This window comes from Pogoniulus pusillus, chromosome 3 (genome assembly GCF_015220805.1).
Source record: "Pogoniulus pusillus isolate bPogPus1 chromosome 3, bPogPus1.pri, whole genome shotgun sequence".
NCBI lineage: Eukaryota > Metazoa > Chordata > Aves > Piciformes > Lybiidae > Pogoniulus > Pogoniulus pusillus.
In genome coordinates, this window is record NC_087266.1 from 10,910,183 (window position 1) to 10,932,030 (window position 21,848).

Genomic DNA, 21,848 nt, shown 5'->3' on the forward strand with positions numbered 1-21,848 from the left:
GAGATCTGCTCATGGATGTCAGTTCTGTTGTCTGTGTGTGTTTCCTCTCTCCCTTTGCTACCTGTTCTGCATGTGCACACATGTTATCACCATTTCTATCCTAGACTCCTTCACTGGCTTTATGCCAGGCATTTTCCAAGAGTAACTGATTGGAGAAGGGAGCAGGAGTGACATTGTGCCACTGCAGGCCCCCTTTCCACCAGTAATTGTGCTTGTACTTCACAATATTACAAAACAGGACCTTGGTTCTCATGCAGGGAAATTCACCACTCCCCAAAATGCTGATTTCCCCACGCTATGTTTTCCTAGCTTGCTCCTGCCAAATCAAATCAGAGTATCTCATTAAGGGGAAAAAAAAAACATTGCAGATTTGGATTCATTTTTAATAGTTTCTCTGCCAATTGAGCTTGCTGCTCTGATCAGGTTTACTTGTCGATTTGCTAGCTATTCTGATCAGCCACCTCTCTGTGGAGGCCCAACAGTGTCTCATGAATTATAGAAAACGCTGAACAACACACAGGACCCTCACTAGAGCCTTATCCAAACAGGCAAAAACCACACAGAATTAATCTATTTCTCAAATGTAAGCACTTCCTGCAGAACTGGGGGGAAAGAGAAACAAAAACTTGTGAGTGCTAGAAACTATTACAGTGCAATCTCCTGGAAAACCAGAGAGTGGTGGTGAATGGTGCCACATCCAGCTGGCGGCCAGTCACTAGTGGTGTCCCTCAGGGATCTGTGCTGGGCCCCATCCTCTTTAACATCTTCATAGATGATCTGGATGAGAGCATCGAGTCAGTCATCAGCAAATTTGCAGATGACACCAAGCTGGGGGCAGATGTGACTGAGTTGGAAGGCAGAAGGGCTCTGTAGCAGGACCTTGACTGCCTGGACAGATGGGCAGAGTCCAATGGGATGGCATTCAATAGCTCAAAGTGCAGGGTGCTGCACTTTGGCCACAACAACCCCATGCAGAGATACAGGCTGGGGCCGGAGTGGCTGGAGAGCAGCCAGACAGAGAGGGATCTGGGGGTACTGATTGATACCCGCCTGAACATGAGCCAGCAGTGTGCCCCAGGTGGCCAAGAGAGCCAGTGGCATCCCGGCCTGCATCAGGAATGGTGTGGTCAGCAGGAGCAGGGAGGTCATTCTGCCCCTGTACTCTGCACTGGTTAGACCACACCTTGAGTGCTGTGCTCAGTTCTGGGCCCCCCAGTTGAGGAGGGACATTGAGATGCTTGAGCGTGTCCAGAGAAGGGCGACGAGGCTGGGGAGAGGCCTTGAGCACTGCCCTACGAGGAGAGGCTGAGGGAGCTGGGATTGTTTAGCCTGGAGAAGAGGAGGCTCAGGGGAGACCTCATTGCTGTCTACAACTACCTGAGGGGAGGTTGTAGCCAGGAGGAGGTTGCTCTCTTCTCTCAGGTGGCCAGCACCAGAACAAGAGGACACAGCCTCAAGCTACGCCAGGGGAAATTTAGGCTGGAGGTGAGGAGAAAGTTCTTCACTGAGAGAGTCATTGGACACTGGAATGGGCTGCCCAGGGAGGTGGTGGAGTCGCCGTCCCTGGGGCTGTTCAAGGTAAGGTTGGACGTGGCACTTGGTGCCATGGTCTAGCCTTGAGCTCTGTGGTAAAGGGTTGGACTTGATGATCTGTGAGGTCTCTTCCAACCCTGATGATACTGTGATTCCTGTATTAAAATGACTAAGAAGGAAAAAAAAAACTTCTCCAGTTCAGTCATGTCCCTCCAAAGCTCTTGGTCAGTCTCTCTATAGCAGAGACAAATTGGCTAGGTAACATTTTTAACAAGTCTATCACTTACTCTAGTTTGTGTTCTGTTTCCTTTGGCAGCACAACTATTTAAGTCGCTCTTCTAATCCAGAGCCTCTGGTTGATTTTTTTTTTCTGCTCCACTACAATTCCTCAAAGCATCACAAAGGCAAATTTAATAAGTGTCTCAATTTGTATTGCTTTCTATTTATAATACTGCAAGCACCTGCTGCTTCTGAGATCTAAGGGGATATATTTATTGCCTTGTAAAGATTAATTTATATTAATCTTAATAGCTTTGTATTTTAGAACAATTGCAAGAAACATTGCTCCAAGCTGCTGGGTAGGGTAGTTGGGGGATTTATCTTCAGTGGAACAGGGGTTTTGTCTTTAGGTTGGGGGTTTTTTGTTGGTTTTGTAGTGCAGTTAGTGAAAATGGGGGGCAGTGGGAGAACCAAGATCACAGGATGTTAGGGAATGGAAAGGACCTCCATAGAATCATAGACTCAACCAGGTTGGAAGAGACCTCCAAGATCATCCAGTCCAATCTAGCACCCAGCCCTAGCCAGTCAACTAGACCATGGCACTAAGTGCCTCAGCCAGGCTTTGCTTGAACACCTCTGGGGACAGCAACTCCATCACCTCCCTGGGCACCCCATTCCAATGCCAAACATTCTCTCTGGCAAGAATTACTACCTGACATCCAGCCTAGACCTCCCCCACCACATCTTGAGAATGTGTCCCCTTCTTCTGTTGCTGGTTGCCTGGCAGAAGAGATCACATGTCCAGAGACGGTGACTCCACCACCTCCCTGGACAGCCCATTCCAATGGCAAATCACTCTCTCTGGGAAGACAGTTTGGGAACTGTGGGTGTGCAAGGAAGGGGTGTTTCAGGGTGCCTGTCCACAACCCAGTAGATGCAGGGTTTGGATCATGAATTATTTGACCTTCTCTCAAAATGATGAGGTTATTACTTTTTAATGTTATCCAAGAGCCTGTGAACACCAGTGACAGCTCAGGCTGCACAGTACAGAAGTTAAGTCCTGTGTCTGACCTTTCAGAGGGGCTGAGGAATCATGTCCTTAGGCATCTCTTCAGAGTCTGTCTACCACAGCTTACAGACACAATATTAACAGCTGTACCCTGGGCTGTGGATAGCCTGCTACCTACAACACCAACACCAACTGCTCTTGCAGCTATTTCATTTAACAAGTCCACAGACAGAAAGTTTTATGCAGTGAGGGGAAAGGGAAAAATATTTAAAATGTGATGCAGTTAAAGGGGGTGAGCGAGATAACAAAGCCCAGACAGAAAGAGCAGAGAAACCTCCTCAGGGTGCAGGAAAAGAGCTGAAATAAAAAAGGAAGAAAAAACAATGTGTGGAAGAAAATCTGCACAGAAGTGAAATGAAGATTGAAAGAAGTGGATGAAAGAGTCAATCCATCAGAGAACACAGACACCAATCATTGGTCTCACCTCTGCAGTGTGTTTATTTACTCTTAGTGGCTGACACTTAAGGTTAGTACTTCTCATCCATCTTCTACCTACGTATTTAGGTGTGACAAAGCACACTCCTCCACAACCAGTCAGGAGATCTCATGGTAGACTTCACAGGACATTCTGAGGGCAATTTCATCTCAAGAGTGACCCACAATGCCTCAGACTCCTACTTCAGAGGGATGTTGTGCTATTTGCCTCTTCACAGTATTTCATGTGGGGTTTTAGAGGGGTAGGATTTTAAGTGCTCCCAATAAAAACACTCATCTTTCTCAACAAAAGGAAGTCTCCTTGCTGTTTTTACTTACTCTGATCTTGCCAAGGTTGCTGTTAAGTTCATGAGGGAAGCGTGTACATAAATGCATTAAAATGAGGTTTTCAAAGCTGTTTTAAACTGCATTTGTTGAAAATTTAAGCAAACTAAAAGGCTCAGAGACACAGGAAAACATCATTCTAAGGTGCTCAGTATTATGTCCTCCTCTTATCTATCAACAAAAACTCAATATAGTCATTATCTTGGGAATCCACAGATTTTCAACTTTCTACTAAAACAAGAGAGATGACCACAGAGATTTCCTCAGAAAATAAGTGAGGCACAGGGACCTTGCAGGCCATGTTAAAAAAAAAAGAAGATGCTGTACATCTTTTCAGCCTGTAGCTGCAGATTCCAAATTCCTGACCCAAAACATCTGTAACGTTCATGTGTTCTCATCCTCTGCCACAATCGCTCCTCATCGCATGTGGAGGTTTTGCACTTTTGCAGCAGCTACAATGAGTAAATCAGCTATAAAAAGACATGACACAGATACTCCACGCTGGTATCTAATCATGATTGTTAGTCTTTCAAGCAAATAGGACAACTTAAAATGGCAAACATTGCTTTATTTACCCATCTGTGAATTAGGAGTGACAATAGCAGATTATTACTCATTCAGTCAGAGCATTTGTTTGGCCCCAAGAGAACTGGCTTTATTCCAAGAGATGGCAAACTTTGGTTAATATACATGTGAATGTTTTATTTCTCTCAGAGCTGGCAATTTCACAAAATGAAATACTGAATTAAGAATGACCCTGGTTTTTCTGCTGACCCTTATCTCGGATGCAGTGCTAGCGAAAGCTTTTGCAAGCTTTTTCACATCAAGTCAACAGAGGAAAAAAAGCCACCTTTTCTTTTCAGAGTGAAACAATTTCACTGTGAAAACATGGAAGCTTTTATATAAATATTAATCATCCAAGCTGTCCTGGAGTTAAGTGGATGGAGACTGGCTCAGAGAGGGTTGCAGCACTGGCTTCCTAACAGTGAGGTGCACTGAAAGCATTTTGCAAACACTGCTCTGAACGAGTTGCTCCTCAATACAAGAGCTATGGGCCAGAAGTAGACTCGATGACCCCAGTGTTTAATCTGAGGTTATTACAAAATAGCACTTCACTCCTAGGGGGCACTTTGTCCTTTGAAATGCTGGTGCAAGTGTAAAGGAAAAGGAAAACGCTATTTTCCTCCAAAATTGCCAGTAATTTGAACTGACAGGTAGAGAGGAGACTAAGAAATGTGGTGGAGGTTCAAGACAGAGAGGCAAATAAACCAGCAGAGCCTTTTACTGACTAGCTCAGAGTGTTCTGAACGTTCTAAATAAAGTTAGGTCCACTGCCAAGTGCATGGCTCCCCAGAAAACCCCAGAGTCAACACATCTGTGCATCTGGACGTGAGGACAGTATTCATCCTGCCTGACAAACCTGGCGACCTTCTATGAACAGGTCACAACACTCATAGATGAGGGGCGAGCAACAGATGTCATTTACCTGGATCTGAGCAAGGCCTTTGACACTGTCCCGCACCACGCCTTGGTCTCTAAGCTGGTGACACATGGGTTTGAGGGGTGGACCACTAGATGGATAAAGAACTGACCTGATGGCCGCACCCAAAGAGTGGCTGTCAACAGGTCCACGTCTAAGTGGAGGCCTGTGACAAGTGGAGTCCCTCAGGGATCAGTCCTGGGACCAGTCTTGTTCAACATCTTTGTTGTTGACATGGACAGAGGCATTGAGTGCAGCCTCAGCAAGTCTGCTGACAACACCAAGCTGTGTGGTGCACCAGACATGCTGGAGGGAAGGGATGGCATCCAGAGAGACCTTGACAGGCTGGAGAGGTGAGCACAAACCAACCTCATGAGGTTCAACAAGACTAAGTGCAGTGTCTTGCATCTCAGTTGGGGCAATCCCAAATGCAATATCCCAAGGCTGGGCAGCAACTGGATGGAGAGCAGACCTGAGGACAGGGACTTGGGGTTGCTGGTGGACAAGAAACTCAACATGAGCCAGCAGTGTGGACTTGCAGCCCAGAAAGCCAACCAGATCCTGGGCTACATCAGGAGAAGTGTGGCCAGTAGGTTGAGGGAGGTGATTCTCCCCTTCTAATCCACTCTGGTGAGACCCCACTTGGAGTACTGCATCCAGTTCTGGAGCTCCTATTACAAGAGGGATGTGGACATGCTGAAGCATGTTCAGAGAAGGGCTACAAGAATGATTGGAGGGTTGGAGCATCTCCACTCTGAGGACAGACTGAAAGAGTTAGGGCTGCACAATCTGGAGAAGAGGAGGCTCTGAGGTGACTTTCCCGTAGCCTTCCAGTATCTGAAGGGGAGCTGCAAAAAAGCTGAGGAGGGACTTTTTAGGCCATCAGGTGGTGGGAGGACTAGGGGGAATGGAGCAAAGCTGGAGGTGGGGAGATTCAGACTGGATGTGAGGAGGAATTTGTTCAGCATGAGAGTGGTGGGAGCCTGGAATGGGTTGCCCAGGGAAGTGGTTGAGGCCTCATCCCTGGAGGTGTTTAAGGCCAGGCTGGATGAGGCTGTGGGCAGCCTGATCTAGAGTAGGGTGCCCCTGGACATGGCAGGTGGTTTGAAGTAGATGATCCTTGTGGTCGCTTCCAACCCTGATTGATTCTACGATTCACTGCCTTCAGCAGGACTCCAAAAGCTATCTTCTTCCCACAAAGGGCTACAGATATCAGAAAATATCTAGATATACTTATTCCTCCTGTGATACAGGCCACCAACCACTGCTTGCCCTTCTGTCCTACAGAGAAGTGTGATTTATTTTTTCCACCAGTTAACCTTGAAACTAGAACTACAACCACAAAACGGACTTTTGAGAAGGAGAAGCAGAGCCCTTTATCTCCTGTGCTGTACCATATGCGTCATCTCATTTTCCTTGGAGGCATACTAAGGTTTCTATCAGCTGTGGACACTACCAACAGCTCAAAACTGTTCATAAACTCCCCAAAAGAAATGGCACAATATTACTATATTTCAGAATAGCAAGTTTAGAAAGAAATACAGCATACAGCAGAAAGCACTGGCTAAGATCACAGTAACTTGCTAGAATACAAGGCTAAGAATTGTACAGCACTTAAACCCAACCATCGAGACAGCTGCAGTCAAAACTCACCTCCCTCAAGTGAAATGAAAGATTGAAGACAAACAAACACTGCTCAGAAGCAACAATTACCAACAGAAGACATCTTCAAAAGATACAGGACTATGTACATCTGGCAAGAACTGATGAGAAGTTCGGTTCCCATCTGGCAACCAGCCTCAGTTCCCTACTACAGTGCTTCAAAGGTTTCAGAGATGAACATCCATGGACATGGACTGGACAGCAGATTTGTATTTTATGGAGATAAGGTACATCAAAGACTGCTGGCATTAGGACTGATCTTCCTCACATTCTCCATTTTAACAGGAAAATAATTTAGAATTTACAGGCTAGTACGTTACCTAAAGCTACTTTTGAAGTACTTTTCATATTAACTAGCCAAAATTACATGGATTCTATTCGTTAACCTACAGAGAGGATTACTACAGAGCAAGCACACTGTCTAGTACTTGACAATACTTGGCTTTGAACTTTGAACTTAATGCTGCACTTTCCTCCACTGCTTCACACCAAGCATGCTCTCCCTCCTCTTGTATGCTACTGATGACACAACACTTTAAATCTCACAAGGAAGTTTGCTGAATGAAAGGGTGACACAACAGGACAAGACAGTGCCAGGTTCAGCACTGAAGAAGACTTGAAGATGTATTACAGGGTATCACTTCAAAGCTCAGTGTTATACATGGCTGAAATGAATAAACACACCTGGCAGAACCATAAGAGAAGGTGCGCCTACAGAAGCTGACAGCACTACTGCCAGGTAAGCTACCAGTTAGACATCACCGATCACCACACTGGACAAAGAGTTTAACTTAGCTAGAGAGCAGACAGCTAATCGGATTTCTTAATGGGCTTCCTTCAGTTTCACTGGGGCTGATGCACACCACACAGAGGATTTGGAAAGGGATTTTTCCCCAAATAGCTCATACTACTCTACTGCAGCATTCTGTTACCATCTCGGCTTACCTAAAGTACCATACAGGAAGGCAGAAGTTACATGAACAGCCACGAAGAGGTTAATCATTAAATTCAAGCTATAACAGGGCAGCAGTAAAGCTGACCTCTTGAATATATTGAGCTTGGATAAAGGTAGCATTGATTATCCTAAACAGGCTTCATTACTTAACTTCAGACTTGTAATTTCTGTTGATAGTATGAAGTTAAACATTTGCCTGAATTTACTACCCAAACAGAACTCTTTTTTTTTTCCTACCCAAAAAGAAACCACGCCATTTAAAATGCAGACAATATCATAGCCCTCTTTCCTTTTCATTGTTCTCTCCCCTCTGAGAGAAACTGAACTTCACAGGACTTCAAACCTCAGGGGAAGAAAAAAAACAAAACAAGGAAAGGAAAAACCTTAAAAAAAAACCCCAGCTCATATTTATTCTAAAAGCTTTTCTCCCAGCACTGAAAATCCAATGCATATTTTCTCCTAACTACTTTTATCTCTGTATTGTTCTTAATGCTTTCCTAGAACTGACTTTCTTTAGAACGCAAGTGAAAAGCTTCAATTTGATGAAGGGAAGGGGACTGCTTTCAGTCTAGTCAGTAAAAAGACATGAGGTAAACATTTGGATATATTACATGACCCCAAGTATTTCTGCCATATTTTCTGCTTTCCAACTCTGATCTTCCTCTTTTCATTTTTAATGGCAGCAGAATCAACCAGCTGTTACAAGCTATACCTTTAAAGAGAAAAAGTTACTGCTTTACCCTGCTTCAGGTATGGTAAGAATCATCCATGAAAAGCAAAGTGATCCCAGTTCCCCCATTTCCCACAGTTGCTCTAAAATATTTACTGAACCACAGCCATTATGCCTGTGACAAATGGAGCATCTCACAGACTCAAGGTTTCCTAACTAGCTGAAATTACTCACATCTCTGGGAATGTAAAAAGATCTAAGAAAAAGTGAGGAAGATCAGAGAGATTAAGTCAATCAGAAAAAAAAAACTAGGAAAAACAAAAAGCAAACAAACAACTATGCATTTTTTACAAGAAACTTCTCACTCTCTTATTTTTAAAGTCTTGCCTCTTCCATGGTGAAGCAGAAGGTTCCCCAAAGAAGCCATCACCGATCAAATTATTTTGGATTTTTTATGTGAGCAAGTGTTGGAAAATGAAATGGATAGGCAAAAAGAAGATATGAAATCCCAGGATATATGCATCCCTAAAGCTTGCAGCTATCTCTTTGGAGAGCAGATGGGTTGATGAAAAGCTCAACATGAGCCAGCAGCGTGCACGTGCAGCCCAGACAGCCACAGCTGTCCTGGGTTGCATCAAGAGAAGGGTGGCCAGCAGGGCAAGAGAGGGGGGTTTGTCCCTTTACTTCACTCTCCCGAGATCCCACCTGGAGTACTGTGTGCAGTTCTGGAGCCCCCAACACAAGAAGGGCATGGAACTATTAGAGCCAGTCCTGAGGAGGGCCATGAAAATGATCAGAGGACTGAAGCAACTCTGCTATAAGGACAGGCTACAAGAGCTGGAGTTCTTCAGCCTGGAGAAAAGAAGGCTTTGAGGAGACCTTAAAGTGGCCTGCCAGTATCTGAAGGGGGCCTACAGGCAGGCAAGGGAGCGACTATTTACAAGGTGTTGTAATGACAGGACAAGGGGTAATGGGTTTAAACTGGCAGAGGGGAGATTCAAACTAGATGTTAGGAAAGGGTTCTTTGCAGTGAGGGTGGTAAGAGAGTGGAACAGGTAGCCCAGGAAGGCTGTGGATGCTCCCTCGCTGGAGGTGTTCAGGGCCACCTGTCCTAGTGGCAGGTGTCCCTGCCTACAGCAGGCAGTTGGAACTGGATGATCCTTAAGTTCCCTTCCAACCTAAACCATTCTATGATGCTATAATTCTAAAGAACAAAATAGACATGAGAAAGAAACAAAAGTAGATTAGAACATGGAGCCTGAAAGTTCTTTTCCTTAAGGTCTCTAATGTCTTAAGAATTTATTACAAGATCTTGTTAGAGCACTTGGATTTCAGGGAATTACTTCAGAGATGGCTCCTGTTGCAGCAGTTTCTGCTGGAATATTGTACTCTGGCTGTCAGCCAAATCTTTGCTACACTGATGCCAAATAAAAGATACCCAATTTCAATCACAGATGCTGCTGTGTTGACACATAATTGATAACATTTTTATTCAAGGCTCCCTGGAATTCTGTAACGGCAACACTTTATTCACAAGAAATACAACTGACAGCAGAATTCAAAGAGACTTGTACATAGCTGATGCTGTTACACTGCTGGTATTGAGTTTGGAGGGAAAAGATCACTGTCCAGGGTAGTTTGGAACAGTGGAGACTACAAATTTCCCAGGCCAATGCAAATGATGTCTCAGCAGTGAACGTTAACTGGCCCAGCCAGAAATCAGCTTGCTCAGAGAAACAGGAAATCTCAGAAGTTTTCAACACAAGTCGCCTATGCCTCTCCTGCAGAGCTTGTAACTGCACAGGAGATGGAAGTCATAGAAACACCACAGTACTCAGGTAACAGATATGTCCATAATCTCCTTCTCTCTGACTTCCTCGGTTTCCTAGGCAGGGAACAGATTAGCAACCTTTAAAAATATCTTTAGCAAAGGCACATTCCCAAGAAAACATTACATATCCCTTCCTTGCATCTTCACTCTCCTGTGGCTAACTTGAAATAAACTTTCATAATTGGTATTTATTTTGGAAAGCAATTATATCACTCCTCAAGCTTAACAAACCTTCAGCACCTACTGTAATTCTTGCCAAGGGCAAGGGGGGGAAACAACCTGATGGCACCACCACGTACGACTACAACCTACACTTTCTTTGGTTTTAGTAATGCAACACCATATAATGGTCACACAATGAATAAAAGCATTCACAGAACAAAAACACTGAGAAAGGAAAAATATAGCAAAACCAAGAAAAAACTCCAGCAACAACTACAGTTTGGCACAAAGGACAGCAGCCAATAAATGCCATACAGCAGAGGTTTCAGTCATTTTCCCATGTAGGATATATTGTTCAGCAAACGTGTGATAGGGAGTAGTCTACCAGGATGCCTCTTTTCTGATTAAAGTAAGATTAAGCTTAAAAATACTTTTGAATTGGATTATATAGAAATTATCAAACACACTCGTGTGATGGTTTGGGTGTGACCAGCCCCCCACCCCCACTTTGGAAATCAGCCAGACTAGACTCAGAAGGCTCTGGAAATTGAATGAAGCTTATTTACAACTTGGCACAGCAGATATTTACAAGTATATACAGTTATATACAGTATATACAGTGATACACAGAAATATACAAGGTAAAAGGTAATACAGAAACACAACAGCCCTCCCAGAAACCTGAGTCCCCAGGAGGGGCTCCCAACTACTCTTCCGCCTTCTCCCACCCCTCTACCTTACCCCACACTTTGCCTTGTGCCTCAAGGAAGAACAGAGGGTCGGCCAAGGGGGTTAGGAAGCAAGTGGATTAATCAGAGACACAGTAGGTGAGGTTAGAGAGAAATGCAGCTCAAAGCCCAGGCACTGCCCTAATGCCTTATCTATGTTTATAATCTTGTTCTTATACATCTCAGCAAGACTATGAGTGAAGTAGACATCACCACTGTTTCCCTTTCACAGCCTGTGATCTAATCCTTCTCACCAAAACATTCTGGCTAGCTTCAAACTAGCACAACTTGATCTTACAGAGGAAGAGGAATCACTAACTGGAAATCTTTTCTACCCCTGGAAAACATATTTTGTTTGCTGTTTCTTAAATTGTGCTTTACAACACTAATCACAGCTCAGAAAGCTTCTGCACTGCAATAAGCTTCTCGGGCTCTCAAACACTGTCTGTGGGGCCTTCCCTGGCTCTCGAATGCTGTCTATGCTTCTCTGCTAGTACCACAGGAAAAATTTCTTCCTTCAGTCACTTTTTTCCTTATACTATATGAAAAAAGGACTGATGTTAATTCTTCAGACTCTGCACACTGCAGTTCTTTAATTCTTCGTCTCCTGTGCTTCTAAGGGTTGCTAAGGCCAAAACTGTCAGATGACCTCTCTTCACACTGAATTTCTCCTTCAGGAGCGCCCAGCACAGAGTATAATGCCATGCAGGGAAAAAATATGCATCATCAAAGCTCAAAAATCTCAGAACTGTCATTCAGTTTGGTGCCATGGTATATGTAAAATGTCTAGCTTTATATCCTTGCAAAAGCACAAAGTAGTTAAAAAGGTCAAGGAACTGCTTTAAGTAGGAAAGCTTTAGAGGCCACTGATTTCCTTTCACTGTTACAAGAGGCATTAGAATAAACAATCTTTGCCAGAAAAAAACACCCAGATATTTTAGTAGCCAAGTACCAAGTGCACATGTAACCTCTTCCAAAAACCACTAACAGCCAAAAGAAAACAAAACCACCACCACCACAACCGAAAATACCTAAGACCACATCACACCTCCCCAGAAAAATCTCCATGGAGGTTTTTCCAAGTCACAAAGGAGAGCTGAGACTAACCTCCCTCTGACAGTTGGGTATCTCAGGCACACAGACAGAGAACAAGGAAAGGGACATAAAAAAACAGCTGAGCCATCTGTCAACAGCTTTGATTTACCAGAGAGTCACAGGGCATGAAGGGCTGGTACACCACAGGCAGACCCTCACTCCTGCTCAGTGAAGATGAGATGCAAGCCAGCTACAGTTCAAAAGCCACAGTGATTGGTTAGAATGGCACTGTGCCTGAGCTTGGAAAAAAAAGGACCAGTCTCTTAGCACTGCATTTTTAAGTTAGCACAGCACTGGAATAACAAAGCTAGAAGTCTCACAGGGAAGATCCAACTCCTGCCTAATTACTTGAGAGTGTGGGCAAGAAGTGTAGGTCAGTCTGCAAGGCACAGTACAGCCACGCACTTGCTGTGTTAGGAGGGACATAATTAGTCCAGGAGGAGGTCAGTGTTAAGATATACAGACTTAGAATCATAGACCAACCTGAATATTTCTGCTTGTTCCTGAATTTCCTCCAAAGACTTATTGCTACAGATTTGGGGATTTAAAACTCCCCTTGTTTCTCCTTAATCATGTGCTGTATTTAACAACTTTCATCACATTCAATAGCCCCTGTACACAGCACTGGTCAGGCCACACCTTGAGTGCTATGTCCAGTTCTGGGCTCCTCAATTCAAGAGAGACGTTGAGATATTGGAACGTGTACAGAGAAGGGTGACGAAGCTGGTGAGAGGCCTGGAACACAAACCCTATGAGGAGAGGCTGAGGGAGCTGGGGTTGTTTAGCCTGGAGAAGAGGAGGCTCAGGGGGGACCTCATAGCTGTCTACAACTACCTGAAGGGAGGCTGTAGCAAGGTGGAGGTTGGTCTCTTCTACCAGATAACCAGCAACAGAACAAGGGGACACAGTCTCGAGTTGTGCCGGGGGAAGTATAGGCTGGATGTTAGGAGGAAGTTCTTGCCAGAGTGATTGGCATTGGAATGAGCTGCCCAGGGAGGTGGTGGAGTTGTCATCCCTGGAGGTGTTCAAGAAAAGCCTGGATGAGGCACTTAGTGCCATGGTCTAGTTGATTGGCCAGGGCTGTGTGCTAGGTTGGACTGGATGATCTTGGAGTTCTCTTCCAACCTGTTTGATTCTATGATTCAATAACCCATTCCATTATTAACAAAAGCAAGAACTTGAAAAGTCAAATTGTTGCTCCTGCTTCTACTGTTGGCTTCTGCATTTTGCTCTGTTTGGACACAGAAAGGTCTCACTTCCTCCCACTCAGGAAGGCTGTGCTACAGCTGGAAGACATGGAAAAAACAATAAATTTATTATACACAAATATTTCCGTTTCTCTTCCCCAGTTTCTAATGTCATTTTAAAAAGCAAAAGTGTGTTTGCTGGAGATAACTACACAAGTTAACATGCTAAATAAATTATCAACAGAAAGAAGTCAACTTAGTGAAATGCAAAAGCCTTAGAAATAGCTCAATCAGATTTCAGAGCAAATCTTACTTTTACAGACACTGTTTCCTATCCTGTTAAATATTTCTCTTACCACTGTGAGAAACATTTAAACAATGGAGGGAAACTGGCTAAGGCTTGTTCTGCAGGCTGAAATTACCTCAATTCAGCAGCAAGAACCAGCATCAAGACTTTTGAATAGTGGTATCAAACTCAAATGCTTAGGCAAGAAGTTGACATGCACCCTTTCTTCCATGCTAAAGTCCTTCACCACAAGTAACTTCAGGTCTCCAAGCCTTCAGCTAAACTTTATAACTACAGGTTACTGTTTTAAGCAGTTACCAATTCAGTGCCCTTTTCCTTTTTTCTGATGGTATGCAGCATCACCACCTCAGCTGTTCAAGACACTTGGGACACTCGTTCATCCTTTCAGTTTCTGTCCTAAGGTATGCCAGAATTCAACTGTATGCTCTCCCACTCAAAGCATGCTCAAGCATGATGGTGGGTGTGACAGGTTGCAGGCTAGATCCAGCACAGTAAATACATTGGTTTTTAAGTAGACTTAGGATTGCTAAACCAAGTACTGGTGAATTCCCTGAGCCTTTCTGTGGCATAGCTGCTGGCTCAGAGCCATGTTTTAGGCAGGCATCAGCAAGGTCTAATAGAAGGCTCTGGGATATTGACTCTTGTATCATGACAGCCATGCATCTAAGCTATGTTTAAGGGCATGCTTTCATAACTAAAAGCTGCATCCTGCAACTTCACCTGAACAATTCTTTATTTTTGTTATGCCTTTAGTTGGATGTCTAAGTCAAGCACAAGATCTTTCATGATACAGTGCTGCTATATAAAGTGAAGTAAAGCTGTTACTGACAGAGGGTAATTGTTACTGGCGATTCCCTTCTGAAGGGAACAGAGGGCCCCATATGCCAGCCAGACACCTCCCACAGGTGCCTCCCTGGAGCCCAGGTCAGGGATGTTACCAGAAGGCTGTCTACTGTAGTGCAGCCCTCTGATTAGTATCCCTTGTTAGTTACACAGCCAGGGAACTAAGAGGTTGATACCAGAGGTCTAAAAGCAATCAAAAGGGACTTCAAGACGCTGGGAAAAGTAGTTGAGAGATGGGGGGCACAGGTAATCTTTACATCTCTACCCCTAGTCACAGCTTGGAATGCTGAGAGGAATAGGAAAACGTACCTGATTAACAAGAGGCTCAGAGGCTGGTGCCGCCAACAACACTTGGGATTCTTTGATCTTGGAGAACTTTATATGGTCCTGGATCTGCTAGCAACAGATGGGGTACAACTGACTCAGAGCAGGAGAAAGATCCTGGCACAGCTTGTGGAGAGGGCTTTAAATAAGACTGGAAGGGGTAGGGGGTTAAACACGACAGTACCAGAGACAAACCGAAGGATGCTAAGGGTGGCAGGTCAGAGACAGGGGTAAAAGCAGCAGCCCAGCTGAGGTGTATGTATACTAATGCATGCAGTATGGGTCACAAACAAGAGGAGTTGGAAGCCTTGGTACAAGAGGAAAACTATGATGTTGCCACCATCTCAGAAACGTGGTGGGATGACTTGCACAAATGGAGTGAATCATAGAATCAACCAGGTTGGAAGAGACCTCCAACATCATCCAGTCCAACCTAGCACCCAGCCCTAGCCAGTCAACTAGACCATGGCACTAAGTGCCTCAGCCAGGCTTTTCTTGAACACTTCCAGAGACGGTGACTCCACCACCTCCCTGGGCAGCCCATTCCAATGCCAATCACTCTCTCTGGGAAGAACTTCCTCCTAACAGCCAGCCTATACCTCCCCCGGCACAACTTGAGACTGTGTCCCCTTGTTCTATTGCTGGTTGCCTAGGAGAAGAGGCCACCCCCCACCTGGCTACAATGTCCTACAGACTCTTCAGGAGAGACAGGCAAGGGAGAAGGGGTGGAGGAGTGGCTTCATGGAAGTAAGAGATTAAGGATGATCAGGTCGAGCCCATGTGTGTGAGAATTAAGGGGAAGGCCAAGAAGGCTAACATCCTGGTTGGAGTCTCTTATAGACCACCCAACCAGGAAGAAGAGGTTGATTTATTATTCTTTAAGCAGCCTCAAGATCACCTGCCCTTGTTTTTGTGGGCCACTTTAACATGCCAGACATCTGCTGGGACCTTAACACTGCAGAGAAGAGGCAGTCTAGAAGGCTCCTAGAGTGTATGGAGGATAACTTCTTATCTCAGCTGTTAGATGAGCCTACCAGGGGTGCAGTCCTGCTTGATCTGCTGCTCATAAATGGAGAGGGGCTGGTGGGGGATGTGGTGGTCAGAGGCTGCCTGGGGTCCAATGACCATGAAAGTATAGAGTTTTCAATATATGGTGAAACCTGCTCGAAATGAACTTTCTTCATAGTTTGCCATCACACAGCTAAATCTCCAACCATGATATATATTTAACTATTCATGCTTTTTTTAGAGCTGCCAATATGAAAAAAAAATCATAGTTAAACAAGTGCTCATAAACAAAAGTACCAATGTAATACAGCGTTTCAGTCACAATGGATTGGATTTGTTACTGTCAGAATCTGAGAGGCCATAACACTCAGCACTCCCCTCATCCCAACAGCTCTTTTCAACCTGGAGAAGTCACTTCTGCCTGCAGCAGGGCAGGCCACACTTCTGTTCTTCACATGACAAACACATTGGTTTCGGTAGAAGCAGCTTTTGCACTGATGCTGCTCTTTATTTTCCACTCTTTTTCTGAAATACAGAGACAACTTCAGAGCAAAGCCTTTGGGGAAAGAGCTTTACTCAAAATCACTAGTCCTCTGTCTAGCACAATAATAGCAGAGAATGCAAATTGTTTTCAATAAAAGCAGCTGGCAATCAATGCGAAAGGGCTGGTCTCCAAGAGTAGAACTAGTTCCTCTAAGGATAAGAGTTAAAAAGGGAAAAATCTAAGATGATGAATAAAGAAGGAAGAAATGTAAACTACAGGGGGAAGGGGGGGAGCACAGAAGGAGGAAAATCTAACAATGCAATTTGGAAAAAAAAAAAAAAAAAACAGACACCAAACCCAGACAGGGTAAAAAGGAAAGAAAAATACCACTAACTACAGTGCAAAGGAAAATATAATTAGAACAAATCTAATGGAAAATGCGTGAAATCCAAACATGATAAAAATTAGGAAAGGGAGCAGATAAGAGGCTAACTGGCACTAAGGTTCAAGGCATCAGTCGCCAGTTCACATCCCAGCCTGGTTTGCAATCTAAGTCCCACAATGAGTTTCAGAATTGCTGCTGCCGTGCATCTGGCTGTTTCATTAGACCTTGTCATCTTCTCCCATAACACCCACCTAAGTGTGCCACAACCCACTCACTCTGCATGCAGCCAAACTGCTAAGTCACTGCAGCTCAGGAAGTCCACAGGTACCTGAAAAGGACTGGGAAAAGCCCAGTGTTAACTGTTCACAGAACTGTAGAATCACCTGGTTGGAAAAGGCCTTAATATCATTGAGTCCAACCATAACCTGACATCTCCCTGAACATAGCTGTTAGACCATGTCTCAAAACTCCTCATCCAAACATCTTTTAAACACCTCCCCAGGAATGGTGACTCCACCACTTCCCTGGTCAGTCTGTTCCAGTGCCAAATGACTCCTTTGGTGAATAAATTTTTCCTAATATCCAACCTAAACCTCCCCTGGTGCAACCTGAGTCCGTTTCCTATCATCCTATCACCTGTAGCCCTCATCTGGCTACAACCCCCTTTCAGGTAGTTGTAGAGAACAATGAGGTCTCCCTCAGCTTCCTCTTCTTCAGGCTGAACAACCCTGGTCTTCACAGAACTTCTGTTTAAGACCCTTCATCAGTCTTGCTGCCCTTCTCTGGATGTGCTCCAACACCTCAATGTTCTTGTAGTTAGAGGCCCAAAACTAAACTCAGTATTCAAGCTGCAGCCTCACTAGTGCTGAGTGCAGGGGCATGATCATTTTCCTACTCCTGATGGCCACACTATTACTGATACAGACCAGGATGCTACTGGCCTTCTTGGCCACCTGAGCACACTGATGGTTCATATTCAGTACCCCCAGATTCCTCTCTGCCAAGCTCCTTTCAAGCCACTCTTCCCCAGGTCTGTGGCACTGCATAGCGTTCTTATGACCAAAGTGCAGGACTTGGCATTTGGTTATGTTGAATGTCATACAGCTGGCCCCAGCCCACAGATCCAGCCTGTTTAGATCCCTCTGCAGAGCCTTTCTCACGTCCAGCAGACTGACACTCCCAGTCACCTTGGTGTCATGTGCAAAGTTACCGAGGACACACTTGATCCCCCCATCAAGGTTATGGATGAAGATATTAAATAGAACTGGCCCCAACACTGAGCCCTGGGGAACACCACTTGTGATGAACCACCAACTGGATTTAACTGCATTTACCACCACTCTTTGGGCCCAGCCAGCCAGTTTTTGAGTCACCAAAGAGTGTGCCTGCCTAGACCACAGGCAGCCAGTTTGTCCAAGAGGATGCTGTAGGGAACTGTGCTGAAGACCTTACTGAAGTCCAGGTACACGACATTCACAACCTTTCCCTCATCCACCTGTTTAAAGGGAAAAAACAATTCCTCAAGACTGACACACTCAATCTCCCTATTCTTGTGTCTAGTTTTTCTAAGCCACTTATAGAGACAGTACATTATGGTCACAGAAGAAGCCTTCCCTTGCAGTTGTTGCACACAGCACTCCTTTATAAAGGGGAAAATATACATATTTTGGCACCATTTACAACCTCTGCTAAAGAGAAACCTAAAAACAAAGTGTCTCACATACTGCAAGTCAGCATCATAAATCACCCTTCTGTCTTCCATCCACAAACCTAGCTCTGGTTTTTGGTTCTGTCAACATCACCCACCAAATACTCAGTTAACATGGAGCTAAGGTCACTCTCTTGTATATGCTTTTAATACTGCAGATCAGCAAACAGGAAGGCAAGCAGTTACTTTGCTGAGGAGCTTTCCAGTACCAAAGAATCTCACCAGCAAACTACACAATCTAACTCCTTTGACCCCAAGAGCATGCCCCTCACCTTGAATAAAGCAGCAGCTCAGACAGCATACATTAGTTATGCAAGGTGAAAGTGGTTTTTTTTTCCTCCACTCAGATGAAACTGCAGGTTAAAGTCCCATCACTGCACACTATTTACTTAGATTAAGTCTTGGCCAGCATACTGATGGACTAGACACAAGCCTCTGCCAAGCTGCTAATATACTTTAAATTATGCTTATACTTTCAGAACTTTAATACCAAGTAATTCAACTGAGGCAGGCTCTATGCTTCAAGAAATTCTACAAGACCTCTAATGACAATAGTGGTCAGGAACATCTGGTCACACTGACATCTAAAAGTACCAAGCTTGCATGCTAAAGGAATAAAGACGTGACTAACTTCTTTGCAACTAAAAACAGCATACAAGAAATGAAACTAAGCAGGATGAAAAAAAATACAAACCCAAAAACCTTAAAGTGAACTAGTGGTAGAGCAAAGACAACAAAGAGAATGCTATCACACTTTCTCGTTCCCTCAAGATACACGTGTGCCTAAAGGGCTCATAAATATCTGATCTCTGGCTGTTTGCCACATTCAACATACAAAGTCTGCTTCCTCTGTTGCCTACAGCAATTGTTTTAGGGTTTGTCTCAACAAGTAAAAATCTCTCTCAAAGAAAGCATAACACAAAAAAATTAGTGGGAGGTGGAGGTGGGCACTGTTGCAGAGTTTTACATAGACAACCTGGTGGCCTGCCACTACTGCTAAGACAATTACAGCATTGTAACAGCAGGTTTCCCTAAGGTAGCAAGCAGTTAAGATCTTTATATACTGAAAGAGATGTTCTTCCACATTAGCATGGCCTATTAGCCAGAAACAGGATTAAGAGCTCAGCAAATCCTCACAGAGCCCACATCTGTCAACATAACTCTTTCCCATAATGGGCAGAAAAGAAGGTAGCTTCTCAGCTTTATGGAGCACTTACTGGAAAGCTGATACTGCAATAATTAAAACCAACAACAACAAAACAGGAGCAACACAGAGCAGCACAATTAGGGAGACCTCTCAGGATCTCTTCCATTGTGAAGAAAAACCCAGCTAGTTATAGAACTTGTGGTATTGCAGAGCAGCCTGTAACTGTTCTGGTGGCCCTGTACAACAATCAGCCTTAAGACAACAGCAAAGACCTCTTTGTGGGATGTTTCTCCAAGCATGTTAAGATCTCCACAATTAGCTGAAACACAGAGATACTCATACTGACATGAAACACAAATTGCTTTTGGACATCATGGACATCAATCCACTCACAGATGTTTCTTGCAATGCATGATGGAGACTATCATCATCTTATTCTGAATCACCTGGACCAAAGTAGTTAAGAGATTAGAAATCCACTCTCAAAGGGCTCAGACAGCTTTGGGAGTAGATGTGGCACAGCCACAACAGTAAAGGCAACATCCAGCCCCATTCAGCAAGGATCAGAAGTGTTCAGTTCCCTCAAGCCTTGGTACCACCGTAAAGTTCACTGTATCGCTCCAAATGCAGTCCCCAAGACAGCCAGTGCTAGCTGCTGAATCAGGGCAGGTCTCCTGTGACTCTGCAAGGGAGAAATTCTTTCAACTCCTCTACACCACTCCTCCTTGGTAGTGCTCAGCCAGAGAAACAAGCCTTGTTGGACTTCAAAGTAATGGGCAAGGGAGAAAGATGATGGAAGAGAAGAAACATTTGTTAAAAACAAAGAAACTGCATTATATGACACAATAAGTGACACAGCCAAAAGACTTAGTGTATAGTCCATCTACTGGCCATAAGCCAGCTCGTATCACCTGAACAGCCTGTGTAACTTAGATGAAGAGAAAAACATTTCACTAATGCATAAGCAAACAGATTTCTTGTAACAAGCCCTGAGACTATTTTACTAGCATACGGATGCAGCACTTACCAGCAAGGAAACACTCCATCCCTCTCCCTGTAGAAACAAACTAGCAGCCAGCTAGGCAGGGCTACGGAGGGTTGTCACCTCACACAGGGCAGTTTCCACACAAGCCTGATGCTTCAAAGCTCAGGTGGTGCCCGAGAGACAGGAGGGGTGAACACGCATCCACTGCTAAATATGTCTCCTGCAAAACAGTCCCATCAGTCTGCAAACACCAGCCACATCCCAAGGGGAGTTTTACACATGCTAACGACTCCCTAGAAGAGATTTCCTGTGTCCACCCTGGCAGCATCCAAAGACGTAAGGCTCTCTAAATGGCTTGTCTTTTCTTTATTTCTTCATGTCTGCAAGTGCTGCCCACACTCTTCTGTGTCACCCTGCATTTGTGGTCAACAACTCTGACAAAACCCTCTTGAGGATCGGAATAAGAGACCTGTGTAAATCCATACTGGAGAAAGTACTGAAGAAACAGGTAGTTCCTAGAGTTTCTTACACAATAAGTATTTGACAGCTGCACCTAAAATCCCTGTTGGCAGATGTCCCTTCTGTGATTACCACAAAGCATGAGGGAAAGCAGTAGCTAAAATTGCTGTGACAAGGAACAGTTCACCTACCTGTCAAAGATCAGTGAAAACCTACAAAGGCTGATAATAGTCTAAAAATCAGCTTTCTTCTTAACTTCAGTCTAAGTCTGTACTTTATAAATAGGACACTAAAAGGCAGTTAAGAGAGAAATTATTAAAAATGTACTAATGAGAGACTATTATTTTTTTTAAACAGGGCAGCAGGGAATTCCAACACTATCTCTGGTTCATTTAAAGGAGGAAATTTTTAACAAAGCTAAAAATAACTGACAATCACATCTTCAAACTTGAGAGAAATATGGTAATCCCAGGAGGTCCCAGCCAGGCTGGTACCACACAGACTGCTAATAAATCTCATATAAATTTCAGGCACAACTGGGATTCTGGAATGGAAATCTCTGTCACACGAGAACGTTTGTTTTCTCTGTTGTTCTGAAAGCAGGTTTGAACAACAGCTGCTTTAGAAACGTGGCAGATTCTTTTTCATTTTTTATTTTAGGTAAGCACCAATAAGAACCGAGAAGACACAAACTGAACTCGACGTCTGCACATCCCATGGCCAAAATGGATGTAAAATGAAGGCATGGTGCTTAAAAGAGAGGCAAAAGGCAGATATTTACGTTCAGAACGGATTACCTTGATTGTTCCCTAGGTCATCGCAAATGCTTTCCTGAGATTTTTTATTCG

General features: G+C 44.2%; 1 protein-coding gene across 1 annotated transcript in view; it reads right to left on the reverse strand.

Moving 5' to 3' along the window:
- SMCO4 (single-pass membrane protein with coiled-coil domains 4) overlaps positions 1-21,848 on the reverse strand; it is a 38,469-nt gene that overhangs the window by 15,192 nt on the left and 1,429 nt on the right. The window lies entirely within an intron of this gene.